Here is a 27184-nt window from a genome sequence, read left to right as displayed (position 1 = left end):
CTCAAATCCAATTTGGAAAAAACCTTGGCCCCAACAATTTGGTTGAAGAGGTCCGGGATCAGAGGAAGGGGATAGGGATCGCGAATCGTGATACGGTTCAGCTCCCTAAAATCTAGGTAAGGTCTCAGAGAGCCATCTTTTTTTTTAACAAAAAAAAAAACCAGCGGCAACAGGTGATTTTGAGGGACGAATATGCCCCTTATCGAGACTCTCGGAGATATAGGTTCGCATTGCGATTCTTTCCGGTTGTGAGAGATTGGAGAGGCGTACTTTTGGCAGCTTGGCGCCGGGAATGAGGTTAATGGGACAGTCAAACTCCGGGTGAGGAGGTAGCTCCTGAACACCGCTCTCGGAAAACACGTCCGAGAAATCAGAGAGAAATGATGGCACAGTTTTAGTAGACACCTCTGCAAAAGTCGCTGTGAGACAATTCTCTCTACAAAAGTCACTCCACTCATTTATTTGCCTTTCTTGCCAATCAATAGTGGGGTTATGTCTAGTGAGCCAGGGTAACCCCAAAACTAGAGGAGAAGGCAATCCGTTAAGGACAAAACAAGATATATCCTCCACATGAGTGTCACCCACAGCCAACCGGATATTGTGAACAATGCCCTTCAGAGATCTCTATGAGAGTGGAGCAGAGTCAATAGCAAAAACAGGTATATCCTTTTCTAATGTACAAACCTGAAAACCATGCATGGCTACAAATTGAGTGTCAATAAGATTGACGGTCGTTCCACTATCGACAAAAATCTCACAAGAAATGACTTTGCTCTCTAGCGCCACCCTGGCAGACAGGAGAAAACGGGAACTGCAGGTCAGAGGAAAAGCATCAATTCCTACATCAACTTTGCCCAAAGTAGCAGATGAAGCAGAGTTTGATGATTTACCTTTTGAGGTTTTTCTCTTATTATCGCTCTTAGTACAGTTCAAGAATCTCCTAGACGGACAAACATTTGCCAAATGACCTATGCCCCCACAACAAAAACACACCATACTCTGAGGACTAAATCCTCTTTTATCAGGGGCAAGTCGACCTAGCTGCATGGGCTCCTCCTCAGAGAGGACCGAGACAGGATGAGGCCCTTGCACACTGAATGAGTCCGCACCACTGCCCCTAGACTGACAATGGCTGGACAGAGAGGTCTCGTTTCTTTCTCTTAGACGCCTGTCAAGGCGTACCACCAATGACATGGCAGACTCTAAGGACGTTGGTCTCTTTCAATCTCTCTGAGAGACCATGACAGAACTGACTCCGGAGTGCAGCATCATTCCAACCTGAATCAGCTGCCCATCTCCGAAATTCAGAACAATAAAACTCCGCAGACAGTTTGTTCTGGCGTAAAAAAACGTAAGTTAGATTCGGCCAGCGCAACACGATCCGGAACATCATATATCTGCCCCAGGGCCACAAAAAATCTTTCCACGGATCGAAGGGAGGGATCCCCTGATGGCAGCGAAAATGCCCAAGTCTGAGCATTACCCCTGAGCAGGGAGATGGCAATCCTCACCCTCTGCTCTTCATTACCAGAGGAATGGGGACACAAGCAAAAATGGAGTTTGCATGCCTCTCTGAAGCGAACAAAATTCTCACTGCCCCCGGAGAACGTTTCCGGAAGTGAGACCTTTGGCTCGCAACAGACTCCATGGGCCGGAGCAGAGCCCAATGCTTGAAGCTGAGTCATAGATTGACGGAGATCCGCTACCTCCAAAGAAAGACCCTGCATGCGGTCAACCAGGCCAGAAAGCGGATCCAGGTCAAAAGAGACGGTTTTGGTGGATTATAATGTCACGGCTGTAAGTGAGCAACTAGAGCATACACAGAAAATAGAGCCACTGACCGGACCCAAACTAGGGAGGATAAAGGGTGACCCCTGTCAGACCCTCAAAGCTTTCCCTATGCTGCTAAGCACATACCCGGATCCTAATGGTGGAACGAGGCATGCCCGCGTACCTAAGACTGATGACCACTGTAACCCCTACAATAGTGGAAGGGGCACGGCCACCGGTGCCCTGCTCAGTATATGGAGGGAACCATGGTCGCCTCGGATCCGGTCAGAAAACAAACAGATACACTACAATGTCTGCACACTTAGCTGAAGGTGCTGCGGCAGCAGAGAAGACGGATCCAAAGACAGGTGGCAATATCCGGAGTACTTGCTGCAGCAGAACAAAGGTCCAGTGAAAAGATAGCATACAAGTGAAGATACTCAAGCAAGAGCTACAACTCAAATGAGAAATATAATCCACACTCTACAAAAGGAGGAGGGGTGATTTAAAGGTAGAGAAATCAAACATAGGAGGAACAGCTGGAAGGAAGGAAACAGAAAGTAATGACCTCATCCCAGGGGCGGAGAAACAGAGCAGTGAGAACTCCTCCAAGCTCTGGTAGTAACATCATCACAGGGGTGGAGAAACAGAGCTGTGAGAACGTCTCAAAGCTCTGGTAGTGACACACAGTGGCCATAAACTGCTAGGGAACACGTATTTTAATACTGTTTGCACTTTTATTTTTTATAGAGAGGTTAGCACTCTTGGTATAGACACAATAGCACTGACCCTAGTTACCAGCAGGACTCCTTGTTATATAATTGTTCCCTGTTGTTCCAGACTCGCTATCCTTAGCTAATAGTGCACTATTCGGGCTACGTTTCCTCTATGGTTTGCCAAATTGCCACTGATATTGGTGGTGGATAGTGTTGATCGCGAATATTCTGAATGCAAATTTATATTGCGAATATCGGCACTTCGAGAAGTTGCAAACATCTAGAATATAGTGCTATATCTTCGTAATGGCGAATATTCTAGATTTTTTTTCATCAGTACCCTCACTGCTTCTTGCTTGTGGGCCAATGAGAAGGCTGCAATATCTTTGTCTGAGCTTAGCAAAATCCCTAGCAACCAATAGGAAAGTTGCCTACCCCTTACTATATAAGTATATAAGTTTTTTGCAGTTCTGAGAGAGAGAGAGAGAGAGAGAGCAGTGACATTGCTGTGTTCTGTGCTTTGCTGAGTCATCTGGATCCTTATTCAATTACATTAGATAGTTAGTTAGCTCATATATATAATACAGATAGTCAGTAATAATCAGTAATATCTACTCAGACCTGATAAATTATGAAGTTGGATGCATGCGAAATGTAATCAAGAACAGTGCTGTAATGTAAAATTACTTACAGTGATCAGGAGTTCTTCCTCACAGTCACCAAAGTTGCTGCCAACCATTTTCTCCAGTCTCAGGAAACTTCTAGCAGCTTGAAAAATGTAGCAAAAGTGAGCCACGCCTGTACTGCACACGCAATACGCGCATATTACATTGCCGATTTTCGCAATCAATAAAATAATGACTGGAGATCACGAATTCTAGAATTTGCAAATTTATGGCGAATATTAGGCCAAAAATTTGCGAAATATCGCGAAAACAAATATTGCCTATGCTGCTCATCATTCGTGGTGGATCACTATTAAAAACTTTCCCCAATTCGCTTGAAGATGACTTTAGTTGTTTTCTCTGGAGAATCCTTTACAGGAACAGGAGCTCTGCAATGTGCTTCCCGTATCTCGATAGGAAATCCCCCTCCTGGCAGGAACTAAGCCCAGCCCACTCATACCCAGAAGGGAGGAACAGGATGGTTAACTCTGTTCCAGCCAACCTTTTGCCATCCATATACTTCCTGGAAGATATGGCCAAAAACATGAAAAATACATAATAATACAACACTATGTACAGTACAGACCAAAAGTTTGGACACACCTTCTCATTCAAAGAGTTTTCTTTATTTTCATGACTATGAAAATTGTAGATTCACACTGAAGGCATCAAAACTATGAATTAACACATGTGGAATTATATACATAACAAACAAGTGTGAAACAACTGAAAATATGTCATAATTTAGGTTCTTCAAAGTAGACACCTTTTGCTTTGATTACTGCTTTGCACACTCTTGGCATTCTCTTGATGAGCTTCAATAGGTAGTCCCCTGAAATGGTTTTCACTTCACAGGTGTGCCCTGTTAGGTTTAATAAGTGGGATTTCTTGCCTTATAAATGGGGTTGGGACCATCAGTGGCGTCGAGGAGAAGTCAGGTGGATACACAGCTGATAGTCCTACTGAATAGACTGTTAGAATTTGTATTATGGCAAGAAAAAAGCAGCTAAGTAAAGAAAAACGAGTGGCCATCATTACTTTAAGAAATGAAGGTCAGTCAGTCAGCTGAAAAATTGGGAAAACGTTGAAAGTAAGGGCTATTTGACCATGATGGAGAGTGATGGGGTGCTGCGCCAGATGACCTGGCCTCCACAGTCACCGGACCTGAACCCAATCGAGATGGTTTGGGGTGAGCTGGACCGCCAAGTGAAGGCAAAAGGGCCAACAAGTGCTAAGCATCTCTGGGAACTCCTTCAAGACTGTTGGAAGACCATTTCAGGGGACTACCTCTTGAAGCTCATCAAGAGAATGCCAAGAGTGTGCAAAGCAGTAATCAAAGCAAAAGGTGGCTACTTTGAAGAACCTAGAATATGACATATTTTCAGTTGTTTCACACTTGTTTGTTATGTATATAATTCCACATGTGTTAATTCATAGTTTTGATGCCTTCATAGTCATGAAAATAAAGAAAACTCTTTGAATGAGAAGGTGTGTCCAAACTTTTGGTCTGTACTGTACATCAATTGCAGATACCCCCAGTTCTGAGGTACTGCAACTGCACATCTGCAGCCTTAGATTGTTGCTGTGGAATATACACAATGGATTTTAATCTGACACATGTATATTACATACTACAGGAGGGGAAGAACACCAATGCAGTTTTTATTGCAGTTTTTTATTTATTTATCCAAAGCCAGAGATGGATTCTGCTAGGAGGAGATGTTGAAGTCCTTCCATTATATTTCCCATTTTTCCAATTCATATTGGATTTACCCCTGGCGTTGTTTAAAAAAAAAATAAAAAAAATATCAAAAACTGCAGGGGCATTTGTCAGAAAAAAATAATATTTGTAAAATCACCCATAGACTGTGCAATTGAGAGGATAAAAGAAAATCCCATGGCATTAGAAGTGTTGCAGAGAGTGACACAAATGTAGTATCTGAAAACCTTCTTCACTGTGAGGCAATAGATAGGGTTGTCTCCCTGAAGTGTTTATTTAATGCATAAGATGTATTAACTGTGAAATCCATATCTGTCCCTCTGCAGTAAAATAAATTGACTTTAAAGAAATATATTTTAAAGGTCAATACCAAGTATATAATGGTGAGAGATATGTATGTACATACCTCATAATGCTATTTGCTTCAGTGCACAACATTTGGAAAGTGTCACTTTGAAGATAAAATAGCCTCCCTCTCCGGATAATCTGTCAGAAATCTGATGAGATGCACAATTGAAGTTTTACTGTTTCTTTCTATGTGTTTTGACTTTAAAATCCTTTGGGTTATACTTTATTAATCTATAGAAAACACAGCTCATGGTAATTTCAAACTGTTTAAATTGTTAAATGCAGCATGAATTCTTTTCCATACATAAATAAGGCAGTTCACTCAAAGGCTGTTAACCATATTGCTTTGTTAAAGGGGTTGTTCGGCTTAGGAGCCAAAAACCTAAAAGTCTGTAATCTGTGGACAGTAGAAAAAAATTCCCTTCCGTGGTCCTGCCATTTCCATGTCACTGCCCTGTTCCTGACTGGTTTGCAAGTGACTTGGTCCTGTGACCGCTGATTTCCCCATCAGCATTTGATCACTGATTTCCATAAGTGAATATGAGCCAAAACCAGGTGTGGGTCAAAAGCACAAAACAGGTTGTAATTGTTCCATTACACCTTATCTCTGTGTAGACAGCACTGCTGGATATGGTTAACAGTGATGGTCAGTTTGCAGTGTTCGCCAGCGAACACATGCGGGCTGCCATCTTTAGTAAGGTAGACTCACCCGTCCGGCGATGCACAGGTAAGCCCTGACCTGTGCCTGTGACGGGAGCCGGTCTGAAATCAAATGCAGTCACTGGGAGCAGGCAGTTCCGAGAACAGCCGCCGGGGGGCCTTCATCGGGCTGTTCTCGGAACTGCCTGCTCCCGGTGACTGCATTTGATTTCAGACCGGCTCCCGGCACAGGCACAGGTAAGGGCTTACATGTGCATCGCCGGACGGGTGAGTCTACCTTACTAAAGATGGCAGCCCGCATGTGTTCGCTGGCGAACACTGCAAACTGACCATAGAAACATAGAAACATAGAATGTGTCGGCAGATAAGAACCATTTGGCCCATCTAGTCTGCCCAATATACTGAATACTATGGATAGCCCCCGGCCCTTATCTTATATGAAGGATGGCCTTATGCCTATCCCATGCATGCTTAAACCCCTTCACTGTATTTGCAGCTACCACTTCTGCAGGAAGGCTATTCCATGCATCCACTACTCTCTCAGTAAAGTAATACTTCCTTATATTACTTTTAAACCTTTGCCCCTCTAATTTAAAACTGTGTCCTCTTGTGGTAGTTTTTCTTCTTTTAAATATGCTCTCCTCCTTTACCGAGTTGATTCCCTTTATGTATTTAAAAGTTTCTATCATATCCCCTCTGTCTCTTCTTTCTTCCAAGCTATACATATTAAGGTCCTTTAACCTTTCCTGGTAAGTTTTATCCTGCAATCCATGTACTAGTTTAGTAGCTCTTCTCTGAACTCTCTCTAGAGTATCTATATCCTTCTGGAGATATGGCCTCTAGTACTGCGCACAATACTCCAAGTGAGGTCTCACCAGTGTTCTGTACAGCGGCATAAGCACTTCACTCTTTCTACTGCTTATACCTCTCCCTATACATCCAAGCATTCTGCTGGCATTTTGTGCTGCTCTATTACATTGTCTTCCCACCTTTAAGTCTTCTGAAATAATTACTCCTAAATCCCTTTCCTCAGATACTGAGGTCAGGACTATTTCTCATGTACACACACTGTACTATTGATAATTGATAACATTTTTTGAAAGCTCAGTGCTGCTTTAAGGCCTAGTTCACACAATTCAGTGTTTGGTCAGTGTTTTGATCAGTGATTTCATCAGTGATTGTTAACCATCACTGATGGTTAACAATCACTGATGAAATCACTGATCAAAACACTGACCAAACACTGAATTGTGTGAACTAGGCCTTAAAGCAGCACTGAGCTTTCAAAAAATGTTATCAATTATCAATAGTACAGTGTGTGTACATGAGAACTAATACTATTTCTGGCCATTATATGACTTGTATCTAGCATTTTTAGCAGTTTTCCTCTGTTCTTGCTAAATATATGGTTTGCAGGTCTCTCAGACATGGTAGCTGGAGACTAGGTGCCATCAATAGAGATGTCGCGAACATAAAATTTTCAGTTCGCGAACGGCGAACGCGAACTTCCGCGAATGTTTGCGAACGGGCGAACCGCCATAGACTTTAATAGACAGGCGAATTTTAAAACCCACAATAGTGATGGAAAAGTTGTTTCAAGGGGACTAACACCTGGACTGTGGCATGCCGGAGGGGGATCCATGGCAAAACTCCCATGGAAAATTACGTAGTTGACGCAGAGTGTGGTAAGTTGAATTTGCAGAGTGTGGTAAGTTTAATATAACCTGCATTAATCGCATTGTGAATTCAACTTAGAGCTAAGTTCCTAATGGTTGTATTGCTAGAATTGACGAATATAACGAATATAGCACAATATTCTCGATCTTCGTTATATTCTAGCAATACAACCATTAGGAACCCAGCTCTAAGTTAAATTCGCAATGCGATTAATATAACCTGTATTAATCGCATTGCGATTACAACTTAGATCTGAGTTCCTAATGGTTGTATTGCTAGAATTGACGAATATAACGAATATAGCACTATATTCTCAATCTTCGTTATATCCTAGCAATACAACCATTAGGAACCCAGCTCTAAGTTGAATTCGCAATGCGATTAATATAACCTGTATTAATTGCATTGCGATTACAACTTAGATCTGAGTTCCTAATGGTTGTATTGCTAGAATTGACGAATATAACGAATATAGCACTATATGCTCAATCTTCGTTATATTCTAGCAATACAACCATTAGGAACCCAGCTCTAAGTTGAATTCGCAATGCGATTAATATAACCTGTATTAATCGCTTTGCGATTACAACTTAGTCAAATTTGTGACACTGCAGCTTCAGAATGAATCTAAGATGGATGCTGTCCTTGCTTTTTGATAGGAAGTGGGAGGGTCTGGGAGGGAGGGTATGCTGATTGGCTGGAATGTGTCTGCTGACTGTGAGGTACAGGGTCAAAGTTTGCTCAATGATGATGTATAGGGGGCGGACCGAACATCGCATATGTTCGCCCGCCATGGCGAACGCAAACAAGCTATGTTCGCCGGCGAATAGTTCGGGACGTCTCTAGCCATCAACTGCACACAAAGAAAGTAGAGGAGAATCCCCTTCCTAACTGTCTCATAGTCACTCAGAGCAGCCCTAGAATAATGGAGGACTGGCCTTTTTTTTTTTGTGAATGAAGCACTTGGGATGAAATATAACTTTCCTATGTAGCTGTGCAGTCTCTCTTGCAGTATGTGTCTCAATTATGTCCTGCTCCCCCTCATTTTCCCATAGACTTGTATTAACATGTGTATTATAATCCTCCTGCAGAGATCATGTCTTGTATGTGAAAAAGGCATTTTTCAAAGTGAAAAGCAATTAGCAGAGGGAGGGGTGAGCTAGAAAAACAGGTGATAACAGGAAAACTAAACATTTCTCACTGATACAATATATTACAAAGTTTCTTGTGGTCTGTTGTACTATTGTACTGATACAGTACTCTGTATCAGGGCGAGCAAGTTTATATAGTAGATGTGCTGCACAGAAACAATAATTTTTGGTGCTGACCAAAAGACACGGTCACCCGATGAATGAATGTTTGCATGTTCATTCGATCATTGCTGGCACTTTTACACAAGGAAAGTATCAGGAAGAGCATTTCTACAAACATTAGTCCCTGATAACTGACACAATCATCAGTCCTTGTAAATAAACTTTTAGTTGTGGGTTTGTTATAATGACTTACAGTACAGAAAAAGGTATGATATGTTAAAAAGCAGTATATTTATAAAAGGAATTTCTTAAGATCTGTTTGATTGATCTGAAGGTTGTTGTTTGCGCCCTATGGGGGTGATTTACTATTATCCCCTATGCTAGAAACCCGCAATTTGCCATTTTTTGCTTATGTTAAGGTGGAAGTGGAAATTCTGCACTGACCACGACACTTTCAAAAGAGGGAAGTGGGGGAGGTACGGCTGCAGTGTGGTATGGGCAGGGTTGTTAAACTTGGCACATTCACTGGTGTAAATAGTAACTGAAATCTACTCCAGTTAGCACCTGGAGTAGATATTAGTCTAGGTACACAGACTGCCAGAGAATGCTCCTAATTTATGTGTTTGAATTTGTGCAAACCCCTATCATATGAATGAGACAGTTACAAATCTGACGCATGTGAACCATGGGTAACCAGTCTATATTTTATTTTGTATAGTTCCATGAAAGGAAAACAATAACACACAGCAATTACATTATAAAGTAATCACAGTGTAGCGGAATGCCTGCCATGAGATGGTGGTGGTACGGCTCACTTTACAGACTCTTTTGAAATGGTGCAGAAATATGGCATGTGAATTATTTTCAGCCACGCAACTTTACTGTACAGCTATATATGCATGTCATCACTCCAGGATAGGACGTCAACATATTTATACAGTGGTGCTTGAAAGTTTTTGAACCCTTCAGAATTTTCAACATATCTGCATGAATTTACCTGAAAACTATGCCAGATTTTTACAAAAGTCCTAAAAATAGATTAAGATAACCAAATGAAACAAATTAGTCAAAAATATTAGACTTAGTCATTTATTTATTGAGAAAGATTATTCAATATAACTTGTCTGTGAGTGACAAAAGTATGTGAACCGTTAGCAGAAAATTTAATGTTGAAATTAGGGTCAGGTATTTTTTAAATCAATGGGATGACAATCATGTGTGAATGAGTGACCTGTTTTATTTAAAGAACAGGGAACTATTAAAGTCTGATCTTCACAACACGTTTGTAGAATTGTATAATGGCACGAACAAAGGAGATTTTCGAGATGTTCAGAAGAATAATTGTAAAAGGCTCACCAGGCTGTAAAAGGCTACAAAACCATCTCTAAACAGTTTGGACTCCACAGTCAGACAGATTGTGTACAAATTTAGGAAATTCAAGACCAATATTGCCCTTCCCAGAACTGGTTGATCAACAAAGATCTTGCCAAGAGCAAGGCTTGTAATAGTCTGTGAGGTCTCAAAAGGACCAATATTGCATTATAAAAGAGGCAGAGATGTAGAGCTGCAGTAAACGATTATTTTAGTAATCGAGTATTCTATCGATTATTTTTTACGATTAATCGAGTAATCTAATAAGAAAAAAATAATAGACTGTTTACCTTTATAAAAACTCAGACCCCCTGCCATTAGTCCCCAACACGCTTCATTCCCCCCTGTGCGATCAGCCCCAGTGCCATCAGCTCCACTATCCCCCAGTGCCATCAGCTCTCCCCACCCAGTGCCATCAGCTCTCCCTCACCCCAGTACCATCAGCTCTCCCTCACCCCAGTGCCATCTGCTCTGCCCCCTTGTGCCATCAGCTCTGCCCCCATTGTGCCATCAGCTCTGCCCCCATTGTGCCATCAGCTCTGCCCCCTTGTGCCATCAGCTCTGCCCCCTTGTGCCATCAGCTCTGCCCCCATTGTGCCATCAGCTCTGCCCCCATTGTGCCATCAGCTCTGCCCCCATTGTGCCATCAGCTCTGCCCCCTTGTGCCATCAGCTCTGCCCTCTTGTGCCATCAGCTCTGCCCCCTTGTGCCATCAGCTCTGCCCCCTTGTGCCATCAGCTCTGCCCACTTGTGCCATCAGCTCTGCCCCCATGCTCCTCCTGACACCCGGATTGCACAGAGTCACTGGTTTCTATGACGCTGTGCACTCCAGGCGCCTGGCCTTAGTTGCGCCCCCACCCCCTCGGTTTCACCAACTTACCTTTCCAGCAGGGGCGCTGCGGACACTCCATCATTCTGCGCTGCTCTGCTCCTGACGTCACACAGTGCGTCAGGTCACGGAGTGCGTACGTCAGGAGGTCAGAGCAGCGCGGGACTATGGACGTACTGTGGAGTGTCCGGAGGCCGCCTGCTGGAAAGGTAAGTATTCCAAGCGCCGCGGGAGACCACGGAGCGGGAGTAATAGCAAGCACTTCACTCCTGCGCCGTGGTCACATGACACAAATGAATCTTCGATGCAAAAAATTTGCATCGAGGATTTTTTGGTGTCGAATTACTCGATTTAATCGAGTAATCGTTTCAGCCCTACAGAGATGGCACCTGCACTCCATATCTGGTGGTGCCAGTGGAAGGAAAACACTCCAACGTAGATAGGTAAAGTCCACAGCACTCAGTGTTATGATGTTCAAAGAATTATTTTATTTATACATATGCAATAACAGGGTCCAGTATAGATAAAGTCATAATACCAGATAATATTAAACGTTTCGATCATAGACCATTTTTGCATAATGTGTTAGTTAAATTTTAATTAGTGTTGAGTAAAGCGAAATATTCAAAGCAGAATTCAGTCCGAAGTTTAGGAAAACTATGATTTGCAATGAATCCGAATTTCCTTGTGATTTGTGGTAACAAATCAGTTTTTCCAAAATTGCGGCTGCATATGTTATAATGTGAAAGTAAGAATCCCAGGACCGCGAGATCACCCATAATGTCATTCAGCCAGATTATCCGCAGATAGCCATCCCCTGTGATGTCACAGCCCTGTAAAACTCTCACCCCGCATGGTTTCCTATTGTTTAGTGAGCTGAGCCTAGGGACAGACATGGCTAGAGGTTCATATGCTAGGGACATTGTTGCTGAAAATGATTAATTGAAGAATATTGGAGATGGAGAGTACAGGGGGAGTGCAAGGAGACTTAGGCTACTTTCACATTAGCATTTTTTGCGAATCCATCATGGATCTGCAAAAACGCTTGAGTTATGCCTCATGCACACGACCGTATTTTTTTGCGGTCCGCAAAACGGGGTTCTGTTTTTCCGTGATCCGTGACCGTTTTTTTCGTCCTTGGGTCTTCCTTGATTTTTGGAGGATCCACGGACATGAAAAAAAAGTCGTTTTGGTGTCCGCCTGGCCGTGCGGAGCCAAACGGATCCGTCCTGAATTACAATGCAAGTCAATGGGGACGGATCCGTTTGACGTTGACACAATATGGTGCAATTTCAAACAGATTCGTCCCCCATTGACTTTCAATGTAATGTCAGGAGTTAATATACCATAGGATCAGACTTTTCTCCAATCCGATGGTATATTTTAACTTGAAGCGTCCACATCACCATGGGAACGCCTCTATGTTAGAATATACCGTCGGATTTGAGTTACATCGTGAAACTCAAATCCGACAGTATATTCTAACACAGAGGCGTTCCCATGGTGATGGGGACGCTTCTGGTTAGAATATACTAAAATAACTGTGTACATGACTGCCCCCTGCTGCCTGGCAGGTGCTGCCAGGCAGCAGGGGGCAGCCCCCCCCCCCTGTAGTTAACACATTGGTGGCCAGTGTGGCCAGCCCCCCCCCCTCCCTCCCCTGTAGTTAACTCATTGGTGGCCAGTGCGGCCGCCCCCCCCCCCCCCCTGTAGTTAACTCATTGGTGGCCAGTGGGCCCCCCCTCCCCTGTAGTTAACTCGTTGGTGGCAAGTTGGCCCCCCCTCCCTCCCCTGTAGTTAACTCGTTGGTGGCCAGTGGGCCTTCTCCCCTCCCTCCCCCTCCTAATTAAAATCTCCCCCCTATCATTGGTGGCAGCGGAGTGTACCGATCGGAGTCCCAGTTTAATCGCTGGGGCTCCGATCGGTAACCATGGCAACCAGGACGCTACTGCAGTCCCGGTTGCCATGGTTACTTAGCAATTTGTAGAACCATTATACTTACCTGCGAGCTGCGATGGTCTGCGTCCGGTCGGGAGCTCCTCCTACTGGTAAATGACAGGTCCGGCCGGGAGCTCCTCCTACTGGTAAGTGACAGGTCCGGCCGGGAGCTCCTCCTACTGGTAAGTGACATGACCTGTCACTTACCAGTAGGAGGAGCTCCCGGCCGGACCTGTCACTTACCAGTAGGAGGAGCTCCCGACCGGACGCAGACCATCGCAGCTCGCAGGTAAGTATAATGGTTCTACAAATTGCTAAGTAACCATGGCAACCGGGACTGCAGTAGCGTCCTGGTTGCCATGGTTACCGATCGGAGCCCAGCGATTAAACTGGGACTCCGATCGGTACACTCCGCTGCCACCAATGATAGGGGGGAGATTTTAATTAGGAGGGGGAGGGAGGGGAGAAGGCCCACTGGCCACCAACGAGTTAACTACAGGGGAGGGAGGGGGGGGCCCACTGGCCACCAACGAGTTAACTACAGGGGAGGGAGGGGGGCCGGCCGCACTGGCCACCAATGAGTTAACTACAGGGGAGGGGGGTGCCCACTGGCCACCAATGAGTTAACTACAGGGGAGGGGGGGCCGGCCGCACTGGCCACCAATGTGTTAACTACAGGGGAGGGGGGGCCCACTGGACACCAATGAGTTAACTACAGGGGAGGGGGGGGCGGCCGCACTGGCCACCAATGTGTTAGCTACAGGGGGGGGGCTGCCCCCTGCTGCCTGGCAGAACCTTCCAGGCAGCAGGGGGCAGTCATGTACACAGTTCTGTTAGTATATTCTAACCTGAAGCGTCCCCATCACCATGGGAACGCCTCTGTGTTAGAATATACTGTCGGTTCTGAGTTTTCACGAAGTGAAAACTCAGCTTTGAAAAAGCTTTTATGCAGACGGATGCATAAAAACTAACCTACGGCCACGGATCACGGACACGGATGCCAATCTTGTGTGCATCCGTGTTCTTTCACGGACCCATTGACTTGAATGGGTCCGTGAACCGTTGGCCGTGAAAAAAATAGGACAGGTCATATTTTTTTCACGGCCAGGAAACACGGATCACGGATGCGGCTGCAAAATGGTGCATTTTCCGATTTTTTCACGGACCCATTGAAAGTCAATGGGTCCGCGAAAAAAAAACGAAAAACGGCACAACGGCCACGGGTGCACACAACGGTCGTGTGCATGAGGCCTTACAATAATACAACCGCATGCATTCGTCATTAATAAATCCGGTTGTATTATGTCTTCTATAGCCATGACGGATCCGTCTTGAACACCATTGAAAGTCAATGGGGGACGGATCCGTTTTCTATTGTGTCAGAGAAAACGTCTTGCTCCACACTAAATCGCGGACAGAAAAACTCTGCTTGCAGTGTTTTTCTGTCCGCGACGGGGACGCAACCAAACGTAATGGAATGCATTTTAGTGCATTCTGTTTCGTTCAGTTCAGTTTTGTCCACATTGACAATAAATGGGGACAAAACTGAAGCATTTTCTTCCGCTATTGAGATCCGTCAAAGGATCTCAATAGCGGAATTGAAAACGCAAATGTGAAAGTAGCCTTATGCTGTGTCAGTTTAATTTATTTATTCCTACATTTACTTATTCCTACATCAGCCATAAACTAAGATATGTAATTCAATACCAATAAAATGGAAGCCTTTATTATTCCAGGGCTAGTGTGCCAACCAATACCATCCAGTCTGCGCCCCTTAGGGGGCCAGGTCTTAATGATGACCATCCTCATCTTTTGCTGGCTTTACTTCTTCCAAATCATCCTTCAAAGTCTCCATGTCCTAGAAAAGTCAGCATGATGTAGAGAGAGAAGGAGCTGGATGTTCCTGATGACATATTCTCATTGATATTAGATAATGTAGAAAATGAGGAAAAGCAGATGGCAGAAGAAGGGCTCCCACCTGAAGGGCAGGAGAGCGCTGGGGTTGGAAACGTGGGTATGAACGAGCTGATTAATATTCTGTGTTTACTGTCAAATAATCTGAAGGAGATTGCAGGCCAGAACAGCAATAATATGCGTATTGTGCCCCCATCTAACCAGCCAAACCCCATACTAGCAACAGCCCCTATCTAAAGGTGCCGGGCGGCCATTAACAATGAAAAAGGACTATACAGTGCGATATTCATTAGTAAATGAAAGGCAGCTGCAGGCTAATTGGCCGTGTTTTCACCACAGCATGTCCGCTCCATGTGGCCATACCCTAAGGCAGAGTGGCCTGGATATACTTGATTTATAGCGACTTATGATAAATTAATTCATAACAAATCCAATTTCTTGGCTAACTTTGGCAAATTGCATTTTCAAAACTTTCCTCATCTCTAATTTTAACAAATGATATTTCTGATGATTGTGGATTATTTACCATACCATTATTTACCTGTTTAGAATATATTCACCTAAAATCACTATTATAGAACACTAACATCAGGATCTCAACTACATTCCCAGTATTAGAATGCTACCTTCCATATCGCTGTCCATCGCCGATTTTCTCAGAAAAACACTTTTATTCAATATGTTAATTAGCTTCTGAAGGTGCCCAGGGGCGGCGTTCATGCGGCCGTTGCCCAGGACCCTCGTCGCTTTTCATACAAAACCCCTCCCATTTCAACACTCTGGCCCGCCCTAGGTTATTCTGATTACGCCCTCCTGTTAGTGATAAATACAGCGCTACCTCCGTTCAACAGATTCGCCACGCCTGCGCACTTCATTTCCCATTATGGGCAGAGGCACAGGGCTGGCTAGATCGGGATGTACGGGCCGGCACATGCGCATTAAACGCTCTTGTGCCTCTGCCCATAATGGGGAATGTAGTGCGCAGGTGCGGCGAATCTGTTGAACGGCACTGGATTTCTCACTAAGAGGAGGACGTAATCAGAAGAACCTAGGGCAGGCCAAGTTCAGCTACTAAACGCAAAGGTTCACATACCTTTGCCACTCAAAGACATGTTATTGGATCATTTTCCTCAATACATACATTACTAAATCTAATATCTGTTTGATTTGGTTATCCTTATGTACTTTTCAGACTTGTGTGAAAATGTGATCTTTTTAAAGGCATAGTACTCATATCAGTTACAGCTTCTCAGTGATTATAAGGAGCAGACCAGACATCACCTTTTTCTTGTAATATGGTGCTAGAGAGGCCTTGCCACTCGGGAATCTGACAGAGGCTGTACCTTGACTGTAGAAGAGTAACAGAAAAGGGCGCTTGATGTTCAAAGCAGTAATCTATTCTTATGTTATTAGTGTGAGGAGGGATTCAAGTAACAACATTGTGATATCTACAGGATAGATGATAGATGTCCGATCATTTCCGATCACCGGAAAAGAGGTCACAAGCCCCATTTCCTCCTCACTGCCGGACTATAATGAGGAGGAATGTGAATGGAGCAGTGGTTGAGCATTAGTCCTACTGCTTAATTCAATGTCTGTGGGGCTGACATGACCAGCCATGTTCAGTGTTTCTTTGGATAAGTGATAAATGTCCATTCTGCACAAACCCTTTAAAGGCATTGTATACTACTTAAAGGTAATCTATCACCAGTTTCATGGTGTCCTAACTGATGGCAGCATAAATCAGGGGCGGATTGACCATAGACCTTACAATGAAATTTCCTGTTGGGCCGATGCCCCAGGGGGCCATCGAAGCCCTCCTCTCTGCCACTGGCCAGGTAAATAATGAGCTCTCAGCAGTAATTAACGCTGTGAGAATCAGCTCCTCATTAACCCAGCCAGTGATCGCATATGCCCTCCTTAATTCAACTGCTGTGGTCACATCTCACCTCCAAAACCCCCTGCCCAATATCTTAATTAGCAACAAATGGAGTGGGAGGACAGAAAATGGCAGCTATAGATGGCTACCACAGAGGGACAGCTTTTGGAGCAATATATTGGGATATTGGTATATTGTGCTGATATTTCTGACCATGCCTACTTGTGTTGTCCGGCCTTCTGTCAATTTGGACCCCCCTAAAAAATGTGGCCACTTTATTTTATTTTTTTCCAGAGGCACTTTAACCCCTTCCCGACCAGTGCCGTAATAGTATGGCACTGGCCGGGTCTTTAAAGATGGCGCCCGCTCCTGAATGCTGCGTGGGCCATAGCCACGGTTTGTCACCTGCTTCTTATAGCAAACACCAGCGACTCATGTCCGCAACCAGCAGTAATGCCGATCACGGACATTTATCCCCTTAATCCTGACCACGGCATCTAAGCGCGCTGAAAACCGAAAAGCGCACGCTTCTGGTGGTGCTCCGGCTCCCCCGTGCGCCGATTGGAGGAGCTGGAGCTTATGTGCAGCACCCCCTGTCTTTGTGAATGAAAGGAGGCTGCTGCATAGTAATTCCTATGGAGCCCTTGCCTGTAATAGGAAACAAGCATTTTTCTCATAGACTCCAATGCTAGTACATTGAAGTCTATGAGAATAGCAATCTAATGATTGCATGTTATAGTTCCCTAAAAAAAGTTTTTAAATAAAAAAATAAAAAACATAAAAATTCTAATTCTAAACCTTTTCCCAAAATAAAAATAAAAGAACTAAAAAAAAAAAAAAAAAAAAATACACATCATGGGTGTCACGATGTGCGCAAACGCCCATAGTTTGTCCCCATTTGAAATTTGTTTTCTGCTTCCCACTACATCATATGCAATATTAAATGGTGGTGTTGGAAAGTACAACTTGTCCCGCAGAAATAAAGCCCTCATAGGGCTATGTGAACAGACAAATAAAAAAGTTATGGCTCTGGGAAGGCAGGGAGCGCAAAATGAAAAAAACAAAAAAACTCTGGGGGTAAAAGGGTTAAGTTTCCAGTCTGCCCCTGGCATAAACCCTGAGTAATTTTCTTTACCTGTTCCAGCTATTTGGCTAAAATGTTTAACTGAACAGCTAAGTGCATGATGATGAGTCCTGATATTCATGAGCTCCCGGCTCTCCCCTCCCCCTGCGGCTGACTGCAGTAGAAAAAACTGTCAATCAGTGTCAGGGGGCAGGGAGGTCCAGGAGCTCATGAATATCAGGACTGATCGTCATGCACTGGAGCTGGTAGGTCTTGCGCATAGAAATCAATATTTGTGGAACTGTCTTTTCTTCCTGCTAAAACCAAAATGTCTCTGACGGAAGTTGCAGAATTTTGACATGGGAGGTTCACGAAGACCTTCTAACTGGAAAACTGACAATCTCAACCAAAAAACAACCAATCTCGCCTCAGTTTTCATTCCTTATAGTGCTTTTGAAAAATGAAAGCTGCGCTGGGAATGGCTCCTATGGGAAACATAGACTGTTTTGACTCTTAGACAGTTTTCATGAATCTCCCTAATTGTGTCTTATAGAAGTGAGCGTGGTCCCCATAGTACCCAATGACAGCCCAGCTTTCAGTTTTCAAGATCAGTTGAAGAAATGAAACCTGTATTCTGATTGGACAACAAGGCATGTTTATATGGTTACACAAATTTGAAAAATGGGCCCAATTAAAGTGCAACTTTCTATTTCATAACGAGAGCCAAGCAAGTGGTACACAAACTCAGACTTCTATGAGCTGCTTTATTACTTGCTCTACTATATGAAGATATCTGATCAGAACCAAAGGGGATTCTGTCCATTTATTTTAGTGATTGGTGTCAGTCTCAACACCACAACCCACATCAAACAAACCTTCTGACATGTCACCATGACAAGTTCTTGTCACTTCTGAGAAATGTGATGAGATGTTAGATACACTTGTGTGGACTATATGTCATTGTAAAATTAAAACCTCTGTACTCAGAGAAGTTGTATACTCTTGAAGGTCAGATTACTAGAGCCAAAGAGAACTACAGTACATTTCTGTGATTCTATGCTCTCTTTGCACTTGCATAAATTTTTGTACATCATGTTTTGGCAGAAATGATGCTGCACTATAATGTCTTTTACAAACATGGAAAACTAACCATTATAATTCAATCAGCATAAGATATCCTAACAGATTAGAAGGATCATGACGGATTTTAACAACGGATTATAATGGATCCATCCTTTTCATTATCCTGTAAAGTTAACAACACCGATGAGATTTCTGGGATTTACAAAAAGTTAAATAGGCTTAAAATGGCTCAGAATATGGTAATCATCCAAGACTGTACAGAGATCGGTCAGGAGTAAGCACATACGTAGCATGAAAACTGTCAATTCAGTATGTATTTAGATTTTTTTTTTATTTGACCATGTTAAGAATTTTTATTATTATATATAAAATGATAGTAAATTCAAGAAAGTGCTAAATAATTTGATGCATACATTTAGTTAAAACATTTTTACAATGGAACTGTATGCTGAACGGATGCCACTGCATGGCATCAGTCTGAGTCATCTATTTAACGTATCCGTTTTTTGTATACGTTAAACGGATGGGAAAAACGTGAACCCAGCCTTACTTGGTATGTCTGAACATCACTGAGATATAGTCGCAATATCTGTAACCAAAAATGAGGGGATGAGCAGCTGATCTGATGAAAATAAAGTTATTGAGCCAAAGCCTTTAATTATTTTTTCGCAACAAAATGTGTGAAGTTCACTTCTAATAAGGTTAAAAGGACCATTAATTCGAAATCAAGTTGCTAAGAACATTAAAACATACCGGATTTTTAAACATAAGCAAGGGTAATGGTAACACAAAGTTTTACAAGGTAACAAAACCCTATCTTTTATGTAGATTGCATACATTAAAGGGGTTGTCTCTTCCTGACAAACCCTTTCTATAGGCATAGAGATGTTGCAGATGATGTCTGAAGGATTTCAGCACTTTAATATACACAGTTGAGTCACATTATTATGACCAGCAGCTAATATCCAAAGTACCTCCATGTGCAACACGACAGCAACTAGACAGGCTGGGAGTGACTCAATAACTGTCACAGGTATCTGGAGCCATGCTGACTGCAGTGCATCCCACAGGTACTGGAGGGTAGATGTAACATAGCACATAACATAGTACATAAGGCCGAAAAAAGACATTTGTCCATCCAGTTCGGCCTGTTATCCTGCAAGTTGATCCAGAGGAAGGCAAAAAAAAAACTGTGAGGTAGAAGCCAATTTTCCGCACTTAAGGGGAATAAAAAATTTCTTCCCGACTCCAATCAGGCAATCAGAATAACTCCCTGGATCAACGACCCCTCTCTAGTAGCTATAGCCTGTAATATTATTACGCTCCAGAAATACATCCAGGCCCCTCTTGAATTCCTTTATTGTACTCACCATCACCACCTCCTCAGGTAGAGAGTTCCATAGTCTCATTGCTCTTACCGTAAAGAATCCTCTTCTATGTTTGTGTACGAACCTTCTTTCCTCCAGACGCAGAGGATGTCCCCTCGTCACAGTCACAGTCCTGGGGATAAATAGATGATGGGATAGATCTCTGTACTGACCCCTGATATATTTAAACATAGTAATTAGATCTCCCCTCAATCGTCTTTTTTCTAAAGTGAATAACCCTAATTTTGATAATCTTTCAGGGTACTGTAGTTGCCCTATTCCAGTTATTACTTTAGTTGCCCTCCTCTGGGCCCTCTCCAGCTCTGCTATGTCTGCCTTGTTCACAGGAGCCCAGAACTGTACACAGTACTCCATGTGTGGTCTGACTAGAGATTTGTAAAGTGGTAGGACTATGTTCTTATCACAGGCATATATGCCCCTTTTGATGCAACCCATTATCTTATTGGCCTTGGCAGCAGCTGCCTGACACTGGTTTTTACAGCTTAGTTTGTTGTTCACTAAAATTCCTAGGTCCTTTTCCATGTCAGTGTTACCCAGTGTTTAACCATTTAGTATGTACGGGTGACTTGCATTATTCCTTCCCATGTGCATAACCTTACATTTGTCAGTGTTAAACCTCATCTGCAATTTCTCTGCCCGAGTCTCCAATCTATCCATATCCCTCTGTAGTAGTATACTGTCCTCTTCAGTGTCATTTACTTTACACAGTTTAGTGTCATCTACAAAAATTGACATTTTACTGTGCAAGTCTTCTACCAGATCATTAATAAATATATTGAAGAGGATAGGGCCCAGTACTGACCCCTGAAGTACCCCACTAGTGAAAGTGACCCAATCTCAGTGTGTACCGTTAATAACCACCCTCTGTTTTCTATCACTCAGCCAGTTACTTACCCACATACAGACGTTTTCTCCCAGTCTGAGCATTCTCATTTTACATACTAACCTTTTATGCGGTAAAGTGTCAAATGCTTTGGAGAAGTCCAGATATACGAAATCCATTGATTCCCCGCTGTCAAGTCTAAAACTTACCTCCTCATAGAAACTGATTAAATTTGTTTGACATGACCGATCCCTCATGAAGCCATGCCGATATTGCGTTATTTGCTTATTTTCATTAAGGTGCTCCAAGATAGCATTTCTTAGAAAACCGTCAAACAGTTTACCCACAAAAGGATGTTAAACTTACTGTTTTTGGACCCTTTTTGAATATTGGCACCAAATTTGCTATGCGCCAATCCTGTGGAACACTCCCTGTCAATGTAGAGTCCTTAAATATCAGAAGTAAGGGTCTGGCTATGACATTACTTAATTCTCTTAGGATACAGGGGTGTATGCCTTTAGTGTTGAGCACGAATATTCGAATAGCGAATTTCTATCACGAATATTGCCACTTCGATAATTCGATAATATTTAGAATATAGTGCTATATATTTGTTATATCGAATATTCTGCATTTTCTTCCATCTGAACACATGATTCCTCTTTGCTTCTTGCTTGTGGGCCAATGAGAAGTTAGCAATGTCAAGTGCACAACAATAATTAGTGCACCAATCAGTAATCTGTAGTCAGACCTGCTAAAATGTAAAGTTGCACAATTTGCGAATATATGATGAATATTCTACAAAATATTCGTGAAATATCGCAAATTCGAATATAGCCCCTGCTGCTCATCCCTATATGCCATCTGCTCCTGGCGATTTGTCTATTTTAATCTTTTTAAGACGCCGCTATACTTCTATCTGGGTCAGACAGGGCACTTTTAATGGGGAATTTACTTTTACATTCGGCATTTCTGATTCTTCAGTGAATACAGTGGAGAAAAAAAATATTTAATAGCTTTGCTTTCTCCTCATAGCTCTCTGCAACTCCCCCTTCATCACTCTGTAAAGGGCCGACACCTTCAGATTTATACTTTTTACCATTTATATAATTGAAGAACTTTTTAGGGTTAGTTTTGCTCTCTTTGGCAATAAATCTCTTGGTCTCTAGTTTGGCTGCTTTTATTAGTTTTTTTACATATTCTATTTTTTCCTTAACCCCTTAGGGACGCATGACGTACCGGTACGACATGTTTCCCGAGTCCTTAAGGACCCATGACCTACCGGTACGTCATGGGTTTAAACGCGATTGCGGCGTGGCGGGGGTTAATCGGGACAGGATGCCCGCTGAATGATTCATTCAGCGGGCATCCTGTCACAACGCCGTGGGGGGTCAATTCAGACCTGCCGTTTTGCGGCTTTACCTGCGGTTGCGGCGGAGATTGGGCGGTGCCATCGGGTCCCCATGCGGCTGTGGGGGGGACCCGATGGCATGGAAGGCAGCGGGATGTCTAAGGAAGGCATCGCGCTGCCTTCCGGTGAAGAGCCTGTGAGATCCAGCCCCCTGGATCTCACAGGCCCTGGAAGCTGTATGAGTAATACACACAGTATTACTCATACAGCCAATGCATTCAGAAGTATTGGAATGCATTGTAAAGGAATATACCCCCCAAAGTTCAAGTCCAAAAGTGGGACAAAAAATAAAGTGAAAAAAAAAGTTTAAAAAATAAAGTTTTCCCCCCAAAAAATTAAAGTTTTCCAGTAAAAATAACCAAAAACTTCATTTTCCCCAAATAAAGTAAAAATAAAATTGGTAAAAAATAGGGGGAAAAATAAAAGTATACATATTAGGTATCGCCGTGTCCGTATCGACCGGCTCTATAAAAATATCACATGACCTAACCGCTCAGATGAACACCGAAAAAATAAAAACTGTGCTAAATAAACCATTTTTTTGTCACCCCACATTACAAAAAGTACAACAGCAAGCGATCAAAAAGGCGTTTGCCCACCAAAATAGTACCAATCTAACCGTCACCCCATCCCGCAAAAAATGAGCCCCTACCTGAGACAATCGCCCAAAAAATAAAAAAACTATGGCTCAGAATATGGAGACACTAAAACATAATTTTTTTTGTTTGAAAAAAGCTGTTATTGTGTAAAACGTGCATAAATAAAAAAAAAGTATAAATATTTGGTATCTCCGCGTTCGTATCGACCGGCTTTATAAAAATATCACATGACCTAACCTCTCAGATGAACACCGTAAAAAATAAAAAATAAAAACTGTGCTAAATAAACCATTTTTTGTCACCTTACATCACAAAAAGTGTAATAGCAAACGATCAAAAAGTCATATGCACCCCAAAATAGTGCCAATAAAACCGCCATCTCATCCCACAAATAAAGAGACCCTAACTAAGATAATCGCCCAAAAACTGAAAAAAGTATGGCTCTCTGTCTATGGAAACACTAAAACATGATTTTTTTTGCTTCAAAAATGAAATCATTGTGTAAAACTTACATAAATAAAAAAAAAGTATACGGTATCGCCGCATCCGTGACAACCTGGTCTATAAAAATATCACATGTTCTAACCTGTCAGATGAATGTTGTAAATAACAAAAAGTAAAAACGGTGCCAAAACAGCTATTTCTTGTTATCTTGCCTCACAAAAAGTCTATCCCATAGTTTCTAAAATACGGTCACTTTTTTGGAGTTTCTACTCTAGGGGTGCATCAGGGAGGCTTCAAATGGGACATGGTGTAAAAAAAAAACAGTCCAGCAAAATCTGCCTTCCAAAAACCGTATGCATTCCTTTCCTTCTGCGCCCTGCCGTGTGCCCGTACAGCTGTTTACGACCACATATGGGGTGTTTCTGTAAACTACAGAATCAGGGCCATAAATATTGAGTTTTGTTTGGCTGTTAACCCTTGCTTTGTAACCGGAAAAAATTATTAAAATGTAAAATCTGCCAAAATGTGAAATTTTTAAATTGTATCTCTATTTTCCATTAATTCTTGTGGAACACCTAAAGGGTTAACGACATTTGTAAAATCAGTTTTGAATACCTTGAGGGTGTAGTTTCTTAGGTGGGGTCACTTTTATGGGGTGCATCAGGGGGCTTCAAATGGGACATGGTGTCAAAAAAAACAGTCCAGCAAAACCTGCCTCAAAATACCTTGAGGGGTGTAGTTTCTAGAATGGGGTCATTTCTGGGTGGTTTCTATTATGTAAGCCTCGCAAAGTGACTTCAGACCTGAACTGGTCCCTAAAAAATAGGTTTTTGAAAATTTCTGAAAAATTTCAAGATTTGCTTCTAAACTTCTAAACCTTGTCATCCCCAAAAAATAAAATATGATTCCCAAAATGATCCAAACATGAAGTAGACATTTGGGGAATGTAAAGTAATAACAATTTTTGGAGGTATTACTATGTATTATAAAGGTAGAGAAATTGAAACTTGGAAATTTGCAATTTTTAAAAAAATTTGGGTAAATTTGGTATTTTTTTTATAAATAAAAATGCTTTTTTTTTAACTTCATTTTACCAGTGTCATGAAGTACAATATGTGACGAAAAAACTATCTCAGAATGGCCTGGATAAGTCAAAGCGTTTTAAAGTTATCAGCACTTAAAGTGACATTGGTCAGATTTGCAAAAAATGGCCAAGTCCTTAAGGTGAAATAGGGCTGAGTCCTTAAGGGGTTAAAGGGATTCTGTCATGAGATTTTAGCCCTATAAGCTAAACATATGCCCATGTCCGTACTAATAACATGAATCCTAAACTGGCCTTATTAAACCTGCTTGTGGCTCTATTAGCCCAAAAAAATAGTTTTTATAACCTGTCAATCACCTACCTAAGGTGCCCAAGCTAAACAGGGTGCCCGGCCGTCTGGTGCCCAGCACCTCCTTCCTAGTCTTAATCCCCGCCCTCCCTGTCTACAGTGCCACCTTCCTCACCTCAGCGCCGCCACTGTAGACGGGGGGGGGGGGGTGCAGCGATTAAGACTGGGAAGGAGGCGCTGGGCACCAGACGGCCGGGCACCCTGTATTAACGGATGTCCCCTTGGGCACCTTAGGTAGGTGATTGACAGGTTATAAAAACCATTTTTTTTTGGGCTAATAGAGCCACAAGCAGGTTTAATAAGGCCAGTTTAGGATTCATGTTATTAGTACGGACATGGGCATATGTTTAGCTTATAGGGCTAAAATCTCATGACAGAATCCCTTTAATGTTGTGTGATGCTGCAGAAGAAAAAAATGCCCTGCTTTTTCCAACAAGATAGGGCAGTATACTACACCTCACAGAACTCACTGCCACAGGTTCATGAACTTTTTAAGGAAGAGCGATCTGTGAGTAAGGTGTTATGGCCACCATGTTTCCCAGACTTGCCCACATGTGATTTTTATCTGTGGGGAAATTTAAAACAGAAAGTGTCTGCTAACAATCCATATACCCTGGATGAACTCAAGGAAATCATCACAAACACTATCTGCAGCATCACTGCTGAAGAGCTGCAAGCAGTATCAGCCAACATAATCCGACGTGCCCAAAGATAAATAGGCTATGAGCTGTGTGCTACGATTGGCCAGCGCTGCAGAAAGGGACAACCCTAATACAAAAACTCTGCCCAGTACAACAGAGGGAGCTGCACACACCGGAGTCTATACCGGGCGAACGGAGCGGCGCCTAGACATACTAGTAAGTGCAGTGGGACCCCTGGGCGCCGCTCTGCCCACTGATATAGTTAGTTTTTAGTTTTTAAACTAGTGAAAGGTCCTCTTTAAAGGGAACCTGTCATGTGGATATTTTATTATAATCTAACTAATTATATACAATCATTAACTACTAAAAAGTGCCTTAGATGTATTCACCTACTGGTGTGACAGATGGTTACCTCATAATATATACACAAAGATACCTGCATGCCGCATGCTAATGAGCTGATTTGAGTCCAGCTTGATGTCATTGAGTCCAGCGTTTATTTAATTAACAGCTATAGCCACTCCCCTGCCCACCTGCTGCTGATTCATATGGAAAAAAACTGTCATTCAGCAGCAGGTAGGCGGAGAGAGTCAGGAGCTCATAAATATTCATGACTCATCATTATCAGCTGGAGCTTTTCAATACAAGATGTTGGCAGATTGACTGGGTCAATTAAAGAAAGTGACCCAGCATTGTGCTAAGAGAATCAGTCACTTATTTATGTTGTCCTTAGTTAGGACACCATAAAACTGGTGACAGGTTCCCTTTAAATAAAGCATACAATGAGAAGAACATTTGTATTAACTTTACATTGTAACAATTTAATGAATAGTATAGTGATAATTTAATGAAAGACTTAAAGGGGTTCTGGCTGGGGTAATAATGCCATTTTACCAAGTGCCAGCAACCCGCCCCTCTAAGCTAATTCATACTTACCTACTCCTTGTCACTCAAGTCCTCGACAGTGCCTCCAAAGTCTCCATCTTTCAGTTCCTATATTGTTTTCTTCCAAGGCAGGGTCACATGATCTGCTGCCACCAATGACTGGCTTCTGATGTGACCCCAAGCAGCATGTCACTGCTGAAGCCAGCCATTGGCTGCAGTGGAGCATGTGACCATGGGCTTACAGTGCTAGAAGAAACTAGTATGGCGACTGGAAGATGGAGACACTGGAGGCAGCACAGAGGAACGAAGCAGCACAGAGCAAGTATGAATCCTTAGCTTAGTGGGACAAGCTGCTGGCACTTTGGTAAAATGTCATTATCACCGGAGAACCACTCCACGTAAGTGACAAATTGACTTTAGTAATTGACACATGATGTGTGTTTATAGTGGAATGAAGTACTCACTACAGGGATGATCTAAAGAACAGTGTAGTTTTGGTGGGAACAGTTTTTTTTAATTATTATCTGAGAAATTACTATTTTATACTACTATAATCTAAAGGAGATGCAAACGTAGAGGTAATATGGATGTTTATTTCACAGATTTCTTCTATCAGTTTTGATTGACAGATATTCTAATTAGTTGTGACATTTTTCAATGTCCTTTGCTTTCAGTCAAATACATTAGCAGATAAGTTATACATCAGTAGTTTTAAT

General features: G+C 42.5%; 1 protein-coding gene across 4 annotated transcripts in view; it reads left to right on the top strand.

The window, feature by feature from the left end:
- MAGI2 (membrane associated guanylate kinase, WW and PDZ domain containing 2) overlaps positions 1-27184 on the top strand; it is a 1066131-nt gene that overhangs the window by 86445 nt on the left and 952502 nt on the right. The gene's annotated exons all lie outside the window — the stretch shown is intronic.

The sequence above is a fragment of the Bufo bufo genome, chromosome 1 (assembly GCF_905171765.1).
Source record: "Bufo bufo chromosome 1, aBufBuf1.1, whole genome shotgun sequence".
NCBI classification, from domain to species: Eukaryota; Metazoa; Chordata; class Amphibia; order Anura; family Bufonidae; genus Bufo; species Bufo bufo.
Note: the sequence above shows the minus strand (reverse complement) of the source record. Positions and strands in the feature narration are given on the sequence as shown.